This window comes from Garra rufa, chromosome 16 (genome assembly GCF_049309525.1).
Source record: "Garra rufa chromosome 16, GarRuf1.0, whole genome shotgun sequence".
In the NCBI taxonomy this organism is placed as follows: domain Eukaryota; kingdom Metazoa; phylum Chordata; class Actinopteri; order Cypriniformes; family Cyprinidae; genus Garra; species Garra rufa.
Window position 1 is genome coordinate 18,091,802 of NC_133376.1, and position 12,308 is coordinate 18,104,109.

At 37.1% G+C, this 12,308-nt stretch overlaps 1 protein-coding gene across 1 annotated transcript in view; it reads right to left on the bottom strand.

Moving 5' to 3' along the window:
* LOC141288088 (transcription factor COE3) overlaps positions 1-12,308 on the bottom strand; it is a 113,393-nt gene that overhangs the window by 67,620 nt on the left and 33,465 nt on the right. The window lies entirely within an intron of this gene.

The window sequence follows — 12,308 nt, forward strand, 5'->3', positions numbered from 1 at the left end:
GAGTGTGTGCACAGAGTTGTGTGTGAGTATGAATGAGAATTGACATGCCTATGCAAGAACGTCTGTATATAATACTATAAATGCGAGTAGGTGTGTTTGTGACTATGTGCGCATACATACTGTACATGTGTGTGAGGTTTAAACTATGGGGTCTTACTAACAACAACAAAGCATCAAATATACATGATCCTCTGGCTCTAGAGATCTATGTCAGCTGCACATAACACAACAAAGGCCGACCCAGACAAACACCAACACAATAAACTAAACCGCCACAACTCACACACAAGCCAGGCTTCATCACAAGCAAACCCTGCACTGGGAAAAGCTCTCCATGTAATGGTGAACACTAATTAGTGGTGTTTACTAAGGCACTTAAGGCAAGAAGCACTATTACAATTGTTCATGCTTAGGGTTTGTGATTTAACACACTTCTAGCCAAGTATTATGTGTTACAAACACTTCAAATCATGTTTTTTTTTTCTAAGCATTTAGATATTTGGTTTTCACATGGCAGACTAAAAAAGGAAACAAAAAATTAAATGACTCAGATGTGTATAGAGTTTTACGACCATAAATCACTCACTGAATCACTAAAATATTAAATGTAAATTACATGGTAAATATTGTCTATAAATAATTAAATACACTACTGTTCAAAAGTTTGGGTTCGGTAAGAGTTTTCTTTTTATTTATAATTATTTTATTATTATAAATGTTTTAATTAACACTTTAAGTCTGCAAAGATGTACTAAATTGATCAAAAGTGGCAGTAAAGAGTTTTGAACTGTAACAATAATAATTGTACAGTAAAATACTGTTAAATTGAAAACTTAACATTTCCAGAATTTCCTGTGTAACACTTCACAATTGATGTTTTTTAAATAGAAATACTAAAGTTTTTTATCAGTTATTTCACATTATTTGAACAAAATGCAAATTGCACAAAAAAAAAATAAATTAAGTGCAATATTTAGAGACTCAGAGGTACGTGGAGTTTTATGACCATAAATCACTAACTGAATCACTAAAATATTAAATGCAAATTACATGTTAATTATTGTCTATAAATTATTAAATACACTACTGTTTTTTATTACTAATTATTATTATATTACAATTTTTTTTTTAATTTAAGAAAAAAAGCACTCAGCACTACATGAACATGCAAAAAGAGAAAAATTGAATGAGAAAAAATGCAAAACAAAATGCAAATTTAGATATTCTATAAGAAGAAAAACAAGAAAAATGTGAATACTGAAAGAGACCAAAAATGCAGAAAAATGGAATTGAACATTGCATACATATTAAAAAAAGTATAAAATATAAAAAAGTATTCAGATATCCAAAGACAAAAATAATGCCAAAAAGGTATCAAGATATATAAAGAAAATATCCAGGTATTCACAGAGAATAAAAACAAACAATAGAAAGAAACTTTTAAAATATCTTACTGACCACAAACGTTTAAATTGTGTTTTAGTGTCGTAATTTCATTGTAGTTGGCCGATTTTAACATATATTGAATAAAAACAAAATGCAAAAAATAAAAAATAAAATAAAAACTGAAAAAAATAATCCAGTTAATCACTCAGAAAAAAATGCTAAATAATAAATAAAACTGCAAAAAAAAAGATATTCTATGAAAAGGACAAAAAATATGAATATTACATGAGAAAAAAAAATACAAAACAAAATGCAAAATAAAATGTTCTATAAGAAGAAAATGCACAAAACAAAAAAAAAAAAATACTGAATGAGAAAAAAAGCAGAACATTTTTTAACATTGCATACATATTACAAAAAGTATAAAATATATAAAAAAGACAGACAAAAATAATGGCAATGGTTCAAATGGTACTGATACTGAAATTGCGTTTTAGTGTCGTAATTTGATTGTATTTGTCTAATGTTAACTGGTATGAGAAATGACTGTTTTGCATTCCAATATAAGTCAATCTAGCAGTTCATTGAAACAATATAGCGTCTCAATGGGAGGATCTGTGTGTGTTTGTCTGTATGTTGGTGATTATGTAACGGTCAGTCCCTAAAGCAGTCTCCTGTGGCTGGCTACTCGGCTGCCATGGTCGCGCACATCAGATTTATGGATCTTTATATAGAAATCAATACCCTCTTAATCTGCTCCTCTTTCTCTCTCCAATCTCCTCTGGCCTCCATCCCTCCCCCTCTTCCATTCTCACTCCGTTTCTATTTCTCCACCTGCCTCCATCCAGCCCCTGCCTTTCTCTCTCGTTTGCCCTCCACCCCACCTCTACCCTCATCCACACCATTGCTTCTGTCTTCCACACCCCTCTCCCCTGGTCTGTGTTTCTTTCTCTGCTTATATGCTGGTCTGGGCATGTCAAGGCCAGATTGCACCCTGAGACAGTGAGAGACCCAGAGGACGTTGGGAGGAAAGGAAAGAGAAAGTATAGATGGAGTGGTGGAGGATAAATCGCACTCATTCAAAACCACATCAAGGACGTTCTATACCGCTGTGTTTTCCTGCTGTTCAGCTGTGTGGGATTTCGGAGGTGAGGTTGACTAGATTTGGACCTGTAGAGTTCAGCTCACAAATCACTCCCTGATCCAGTTGGGAACTCTAGAGGTGGAATGACCTTTCTTCAGCTTTTGTTTCTGTTTACTTTATATGTATTGTGTTCAACTGCATAACATTGAGTCCTAATCATAGACAACCTGATAAAAAACAAAAAAACAATAAATTGTAAATCTCTTCAATGTATTTGAAGTTTTGGTCCTGATGACAAGCAATACTATGTTCTGTTGGTTCACAGGTTTCTATTTTTGTCGAAAAATACACAATTTGATTTCAGAGTGAAGCTGGAAATTCTATGAAAATTTGAAAAAACATTCGGAAATAGAACAAAAAAAAAAAAGCAAAAAATGCACACACAAAAAAACAAACAAACAAGAAAAGAGAAAATACATAGATAAAAATAATAATAACAATAATATTAAAAAAAGAAATCATGCAACAAAATTACATTAAATAAAAACAAACTAAAAATCATTCAGTTAATCATTGAGAAAAATGATGGAAAAAAACAATGAAAAAGCATATTCTATGAAAATTTGAAAAATATTCGGATATATAACAAAAAAAAAATCACTTTTTTTTTTGCATTTTCTAGTTTTCTAATGTTCAAAAAATGTAAAAAAAAAAAACAAAATAGAAAAATCTGATATTCTATGATAAGAAAATGCTCCCAAAATAAGAAAAATGTGAATACTGAATGAGAAAGAAATTCTATGAAAATTATAAAAATATTCGGATATATAACAACAACAAAAAAAAGAAAATAAATAAATAAATAAGAAATAAATATTCATATATCCAATGAGGATAAAAATGCAATAAAATGGAATGAGGAAAAATATTTATATATTGAATAAGAACACAATGAAAAAAATATGCTAAAAAAGAAAAAGAAAAAAAATACATTTTATGTAGTGGTGGGCCGTTATCGGCGTTAACGGGCTGCGTTAACGTGAGACTCATATCGCGCGATAAAAAAATTATCGCCGTTAATCTATTCTCAAAGTTGGGTTGGGAGCTGGGTCTAAACTACGCAAGATATGATGACTTTCACTTTGATATTTTAGCGCGGATGACGGATATCTAGTTGAATTGCAATGTAGGGGGCGAGAACGAGTCTTCAACTTCTGTGAAATTACCACATCAAATGAGACGCGCAGACATGGATGCAGTTATGAAGCCGCTTCAGGGCAGGTGCGTTGCTAGACCCTTTTCTACTGGGGCACGTGCCTCAGTGAAAACCTGCTGTGCCCCAGTAAAATCTCAAGTTTGAGTTATAATTTACTTTGATAATCCCGAAATAAAGACATTATACTATATGCAACAACTGAATTGACGCTTCTAAAAGCAACGCAGTTTTTTGTAAGATGCACGCAGATAGGCTATCCATACCCGCGCGCCTGTATATTTTACTGGAACGCGCACGTCGTACAGCCTTTTGCGCAGAAGTACTTGGTTACACAAGTTTGTATAGTTAATTGTGTTTTAAATGCAATTGTCAAGCAGTTTGTAATGCATTTTGGAAACAGGAGATGAGCGCCTGGTCTAATGCGCCACCTGGCTTGAGAAACCCGTTCTCAAAGACTTACTTTTAGTCATTATTTGGGTAGCACACATATTCTGAATGCTTTCAGAAGAATTCAAATTAGCCATTTTAATCTAGATTAATCTAGATTAATTTCAAGATTTAATCTAGATTAATCTAGATTAAAAAAATTAATCTATGCCCACCACTAATTTTATGACAAGAAAATGCAAAAAAAAAAAAAAAAAAAACTTAAAATACTTAATGAGAAAAAAGGAAAAACAAAATGTAAAATCAGATATTCTATGAGAAGAAAATGTAAAAAAAAAAAAAAAAAAGTAAATACCTAATGAGAAAAAAGCAAAAAAAAAAATAAAAAATAGAGAGAGGGAGAAAAAATAAATGAAGGAGGGAAAAAAATACTCAATATTAAAATATTCAACGTCAAATTAGGGGAAAAAAACATTTTAAGTGTGGACAAATAAATAAATAAAATTTTACATCTGTTTATGCCATGACATACAACTAAAATGACAAGACCCTAAAAGACAGCCAGAATAAATACTATGATTTCAATTTAAATCAGACCTAAATTTGATATTCTATATTTAAAACCACCGTTATATGTGAGCACCTCTCGAGAACATCTGCAGTTTGACCGAACCATGACCTGCACAGAGCCCCATGCTGATCTGGATCTCCATGGGGCGACAGGACCGCTCTACCCTTTCAGCAGCTTAAGGAGGAGCATGCAAACCCCCCTTCACATCTGCTAGCCAGAATCAGCACCATGGATAGAGCCACCTTAATGAAGCATGGCACCATACCCTCTGATGCAAAACAGCAGGGCCTCGTTAGGGCTGTTTTTAATTGGACAGACGCTCGCGTAACTAAGGTAAGAGGGGGTAAAGTTATCAGAGAGTAGTCATTACAGTGATTTTACCAGTTATAGGGTAGTTTGAGGGAAGATACAAAGCATAATTATTAGATTTTAGTATGAAATCATATACAGTACCCATCTGGCATCTAAATATGAAGTTCAGGCCCAGTTCAGTGGTATCCCAGACGAGTCAACATGATCTTAGTCAATACTGGGGTGTGGCTAAGAGGGCCCCTGACTGTGTTTACTTTCCCAGATTACACAGCACCCAGCGTTCCTTCTTTGAGACCCGCAGGAGGCGGCGATATGTCGACAGAGGGATGAGGAAGAAGCGATCGATAGCTTTTCCCTCGCAGAGGGGTAGCGAGGGATAATGCTAGCATTAGTGACAGGCACTGGAGGGGTGGATTTAGCTGCAACACTTCCACGCTTGCTGGAGGGGGGCGATCAGATTCCCATGACCCCAAACACGCTCTACCATTCAGTGGAAGGAGGCGATGCTCACCTGGCTGTTTGGAGAATCTCGCTCTGAGCATCTATCGGCATCCCTAAAGAAGAAGTAGTGTGAAACCCCAGAATAATGGTGTAAGAACTGACAGGTGCATAGTTGTTGTTTTGTTTGAGTTCTTCCACCTTCTATTCCTGCCTTTCTGCTGCTCTCTTTCTCCATCAGAGTGGGCCCTCAGGAGCACATCGATCCCTGCAGGGCCCGGGGCCATTCTGCAGGCTGTGACTAAGCCTGGGCCTAATGTTGTCGGCCCCACAGGCTCCCAGACACATCTCACCTCAGGCTCTGGATGCAAACACAACAATTTTCCCATAGAGAGCTGGAAACAGGCACTACAGATGCCCCTCGCTCTGCTATAACTCCTGCCAGCCTCACTGAGCGCTTTGTCAGTTTTTAAGTGAATAGAAGTGCAGACCTTTTGCACACAGCCCTTTGTTTGTACGAAAAAAAAAATGTTAGCAGCAAAGAAGAACAGATATAGGTATTCAGCACAAAAAACACTTTGAAAAACCCATTTCTACTTGATCTTACCATTAAAATTACTTTTGTTAGTGTAACTTTTGTTAGTGTAAAAGGGACAGTACACTCAAAAATGAAAATTCTGTAATTTATTATTCACCCTAATGTTGTTCCGAACCTGTAAGACCCTTCATCTTCAGAACACAAATTAAGATTAAAAAATTAAAAGTATTCTCATACCCTGTAGCTTCATAACATTATGGTTGAACCACTCCATGTCACATGGACTATTTTAACAATATTCTTACTACCTTTCTGGACCTTGAATGTGTCAGTTTTGTTGCTGTCTATGCAGGGTCAGAAAGCTCTTGAATTTCATCAAAAATATCTTAATTTGTGTTCTGAAGATGAACAAAGGTCTAATGGGTTTGAATTTTCATTTTTAGGTGAACTGTCTCGTTAATGTAGACAATAGTTTAAATTCAGGCAACCACAGTGTGAAAAAATTTAGCTGGATGTACCAAATGACAACTTTATAAGCAAGGAGGCTCACTTTTTCAGGGCTTTTTCTTTAGGCAATGGCTTAAGCCATGAAGGCCACATTTTTAAGATGCTGTGTCAAAATAAAATATGTTTAAACACTGTATATAATTATAAGCAAATCATTAGGAACTGCTAAGTGGTTGTTAAATAATTAATATTCATGAGCCATGTATTAGCCAGGAAGATATGGTTTATAATGTGTTTCCAAACTTTTTAGATAATTTCTAAACCCCTTATTCAGGTCTAAGTAAACTAGGGCCTACAGTTAGGGTTTGTCGAAAAACTCCCATCTCATTTTCTCCTCCAACTTCAAAATCGTCCTACATTGTACATGCAGAGCATTTTAGGTTGAAGAGTATAGAAATTGTCTTTTTGTTTTTTAAATAACCAAATATTTCGCTAGATAAGACTCTTCTCTCTCGGCTGGGATCGTTTAGAGCCCTTTGAAGCTGCATTTAAACTGCATTTTAGAAGTCCACTATATGGAGAGAAGAGCTCTAAGGTTTTCCTCAAAAAATATAATTTCTTTACGACTGAAGAAAGAAAGACTTGAACATCTTGGATGACAAGGGGGTGAATAAATTATCTGTAAATTTTTGTTCTGGAAATGAACTTCCCCTTTAATATTGCCTTATTGCTATTATATATGTATTTTAGTCATTTTAAAGGATTGTTAAGGTTTAATTTTTATTACTACAAAAAATTAACTGTAATTATACGATTACCCAATTAATCATCAGCATAATCGACTAATTACTCAATTACCAAAACAATTCAATAAAACTACCCAAAAGCTGGGTTAAACATTTAACCCAACTGCTGGGTCAAAACAACCCAATCGCTGAGTTCGTCCATATTTCACCCAGCGTTGGGTTGTTTTTAAAGTGTATACACACACATATACACATTTTTTTTTACTTGATTTAAAACAGTTCATTCCTTGTTGCCACATACAGGTCATGATCAGCATGGGTCCACGTCATGGTCAGGCCAAACCACTAATGTTTTGGCTTTGAATACAGGATTAATCAATCTAACAATTCTGCAGCTTTAAAGGAAAACTCTTCACATGTGGCACACATGGATAATACTGCAACAACAAGTCAGTAAACATTCAAGTCCAGGAGGACGTTGGTGCTCCAGATAAGTTACAGTGAGTTAACCTTCTGTTGGAGGCTTCTGTGCGGCAGAGGGTGAGATTGTAACAACAGAAGCGAGAGGGAAGGTGCTTGTGGTTGTGTGGCTTTCTATTTGCAGGCCTGGCTGTGTAGCTGGTGTAGCGAGAGTTGAAACGGATAGCCCGCATGAAAGAGGAGAGGTCTACAGCACAAGCAGCGACTGCCGTATTTCCCTTCAATCCTCTCAGTCGGCCACTCAAGGTCATCATCGCGTTGCGGCCAAGATAAAAACTAATGTTTGCATTAGATTGCGGCTGCACGATTAGTGCTCGAATTGTCAGTTATCAGACATACTGAGCTGTGGTGCTTCTGTGAGCGGTATAGGTTTGAATTAGGCTCGCAACACGTCATTATCCAATTCTCCCGTCATCTAAAAAGCACAAAAAACATAACATCTTTTCGAGTGTAGGCTAAAAGTGCAGGAATGATTGTGGTCGCAATCACTTCTACAGTTGATTGGGGTGCTTTGGGTAAAAATGGCTCAATAGACTCAGGGTTAATGAGAGATGACCATTCTAGAAGCGCTATGGGAACTTTACGCTCCACATCGTCATGGCGACTGGCCTCATTTCACCTGCATCTGTCACTGTTTTTATCAGAGTGCCACCACCAGGGCTTTAGCCGTGCCACTGCAGAATGCTCAAAAATCGCTCTGGTATTCTTTTCATATGTTTCTTCTCTATTCTACAAAAGTGTGTATGAGAACGGAATGGGGGGCAAGACGGGTCCCCGTTGTGAGGGACAGGATGTACAGAATTATTGAACCAGCCAAACGGGCCACCTGCCTCTACAACACTCCATGATCATTCATATTTCACACGTGAAACACACACACACACACACTCAAATATACCTGCATAACAGACAGACCTAGTATGAATCCAAACTAAAACACTTAAACAATATATGTGACTCTAGACCACAAAAATCATAAGGATATTAAGTAAAGATCATGTTCCATGAAGATATTTTGTAGATTTCCTACCATAAATAGATCAAAACCTAATTTTTGATTAGTAATATGCATTGCTGAGAACTTCATTTGAACAACTTTAAAGGCGATTTTCTCAATATTTTGACTTTTATCTACCCTCAGATTCCAGATTTTCAAAAAGTTGTATCTCGACCAAATATTGGCCTATCCTAACAAAACATACATCAACGGAAAGCTAATTAGTCAGCTTTCAGATGATGTATAAATCTCAATTTCCAAAAATTGACCCTTATGACTGGTTTTGTGGACCAGGGTCAAATATGTTAAATCTATTTTATAATTCCATTTGGTAAAACTAGTGGCACAGAAATTACCCATGTCACTTTTCACTCATAAATGAAACTTCTGTATATATTGGTTGACAATAGCCATTAACTTCCATGTTATTAAAAAAATACTATGGAAGTCAATGACTACCGTCAGCTCTTTGGTTACCAACATTCTTCAAAACATCTTATTTTGTGCTTAAAGGGCTAGTTCACCCAAAAATGAAAATTAGCACATTATTTACTCACCCTCCAGGCATCCTAGGTGTATATGACTTCCTTCTTTCAGACGAATCCAATCGGAGTTATATTAAAAATTGTTCTGACTTTCCCAAGCTTTAGAATAGCAGTGTGTGGATGTTTCTCTTCATCAGTCTAAAACAAGTCCAATAAAGTGCATCCATCCATAATAAAAAAAAAAGTGTCTCACACAGCTCCGGGGGGTAAATAAAGATCTCCTGTAGCGAATCAATGCGTTTTTGTAAAGAAAAATATCCATATTTAAAACATAATTGAGTCTCGTGAAAACTAACGTTCGTTTACAGGAGCAAAGGAAGCAACGTTTCATTACTTTAGCAAAGGAAAACCAGTCTCCTCTTGGTTTATATCGAAATCCTCCAACATTTTTCTTTGCAAATCATACCACATCCGCCCGGAGCTGCTTTCGTGTATGACTGTTAGCGCAAGCTAGATTAACATGATTATTACATTTTTAATATCAATATTTTTCTTTAAAAAAACACATCAATCTACAGGAGGCCTTTATTCACCCCCCAGAGCCATGTGAGGCACTTTTTATTATGGATGGATGCACCTTATTAACTTGTTTTGGAATCTTGAAGAAAAACACCCACCCATTGCCATTATAAAGCTTGGGAGATCCAGAACAATTTTTAATATAACTCAGATTGGATTAGTCTGAAAGAAGGTGTCATAACACCTAAGATGCTTAGAGGGTGAGTAAATAATAGGCTCATTTTTGAGTGAACTAACCCTTTAACATACAGGTTTAGAACAAGTGGAGGGAACGGTTCCTTTAAGAAGCATTTTATGTGATAATAAAATGATGCTTTTGTGAGGACTAAAAGCGACTGCAAATTATTACTCTAAAAATGATTAATCAATGAAATTGTTGCATCACTCGTCTTGATATTCCACATTAAAGCACATTAAAGACGTCCCAGTCCTGAGTGTATAATGTCATACATGTACAGTATCGGCCTGTAATGTGTCTCTAACACACACGTACATAAAATCTGCCTCTTTAACACCATTCTCTTCTGCCTCTGACTCATCTCCACTTCCAAGAGCTCATCATTTTTTTCAATTTTACCCAGGCTGCCCAGTAATGTCCTTCTTTTATTGCAAATCTATACTCTTAATCTGGCCGGCACCGATGGGCGCGCAGCTCGATCAATAGAACGCGATTGCTGGGAAGAGTCCAGAGAGGCTGATAACCAAAAACCAGCAGCCACCCCCACAGGGTTAAGATCTGACATAGACATGCACACATATGTACAACCACACACAGCTCTAAAGCATACAAACAGTCAAACAAAGGGTTAAGATTAAGTTGCACACATGGACGTTTGTATATATGTGTAGACATAATCCTATACAAACAGTCAGATTAAAATATACATTCAAATAGAAAACAGTTATTTTAAATAGCAAAAATATTTCAAAATTGTACTGTTTTTATTGTACTTTGGAACAAATAAATGCAGGCTTGGTGAGCACAAGAGACTTCTTTAAAAAACATTAAAAACCTTACTGTTCAAAAACTTTCGACTGGTAGTGTATGTTAGTTTCTTTTTTATTTTTGGTCAAAAATATTTTATTATTACCCTTACATTTAAAACCCAATACATTGTTTATATCCTTTGAAATAATTTCCAATGTTGTCCGAGACTTTTGGCTCTCACTGCATATAAAAAATATCACACTTAACACGCACATCTCAAGAACTGTCTTTGCCTTCACTTTTTCACATCTACTAATCTGTACCATTACACAACCTTCGTGAAAGCATGCTTTCCTGATGAAGACATGAGAGTAGAGACACTTTGTGAACACAGACATAAAGCAAAGGTCAGGAAGGTCACATGGAAATGGATCTATAGTCCCTATCCCTTATCTATAGTCTCATTTCAATCCCTGACTAAAGCATATTATGACGATCATATTCCAAACTGAACGGGTAAAAGGCAAAAGATGGTAATTAGACCAAACTCCCCCCATCCCACCATAAGCACTGACAGCCCCTCACAATTTATCGTCCAACTAAGAGAACTCTCTAGACGATCTAATTGCAATATTAGCTTGTACTAACACCCGTTTTAAACCTCGCCGAGCGATATTTCACTTAGCCCATCATCGTTTGAGCACTTCTTGATGTGCAAATGGCATGTAATGCAAGTGCTTCCCGGTTTGGGTAAGTAAAGGGGTCGTGCAATTCGACCCCTGACCTTTCTGACCCACACTTAACCCCCTAACTAAGTGGACTCGTGAATAGACTCGAAGCCGGTACGGGACAGGAAGTGACTGCGTCACCGTAATTGCCTTATTTCCCGTGACAGCCAATAATGGGCCGAAATCAAAAAGAATCAAGCGAAGCTCTTTGTTTGTTGTTGTTGTTTATCGTCCCCATTAGCAGTAAACATCACAATCAATGGGGCAAAATTGATGAGAGCAAACTAACGGAGAGGCAGGCGTGAAAAATGATTCCTTCGAACGCCACCAGGTCCGGTTGTGTTAATGCAAGCGTGCGTACACATGCGCGTGCATGCAAGGGCTCTTATTTGTGATGCATGGGCCCACACAGCCGTGCGCAGCAGGTCTTGATTTACAGAGCAGATATGTGCTTGAAACAAAGGTAGAGACTGTGGAGGGCAGGATGAATGGCCGTCATTAAGCCTTTTACAGTGACGGGCGCTACAGCTGATTTGCATGGTGGGCCGGCGGCCGTCCCTCGCGCCGATCTGATTTATCTGTTGGTTTAAGGAGCTCAGGGCGGCGCTCCTATAAATACTGCCCATCTTAATAGGGCGCTAAAATGCAGTCGTATGGACCGGTCCGTCTTAAATCACACGCATCCGCTGTCACCCGTAAACACTTTAGAATGGGTTTTGGTCAGCGTAATGAGGAGTTCGGATGTGGCAGGCACACACACACGCTAGACATCAGCGATTCAGCCCCCACGTCGCGCCATTCATTCCGACTACTCCCAGAGGAAACATTTCAGATGGCAATATCAGCCTCATTGTAGAGAGATGAAAAATTCAAACGCTCTCGTGCACGCTTTTGTCGTATTTTGTCGCGCCTTTGATGGTTCTCTCGCCCCGTCGGTTGTTAGTAAATTGGCATTATTGGTAGTTTGTTTGCCGGCGTGGCCGCAA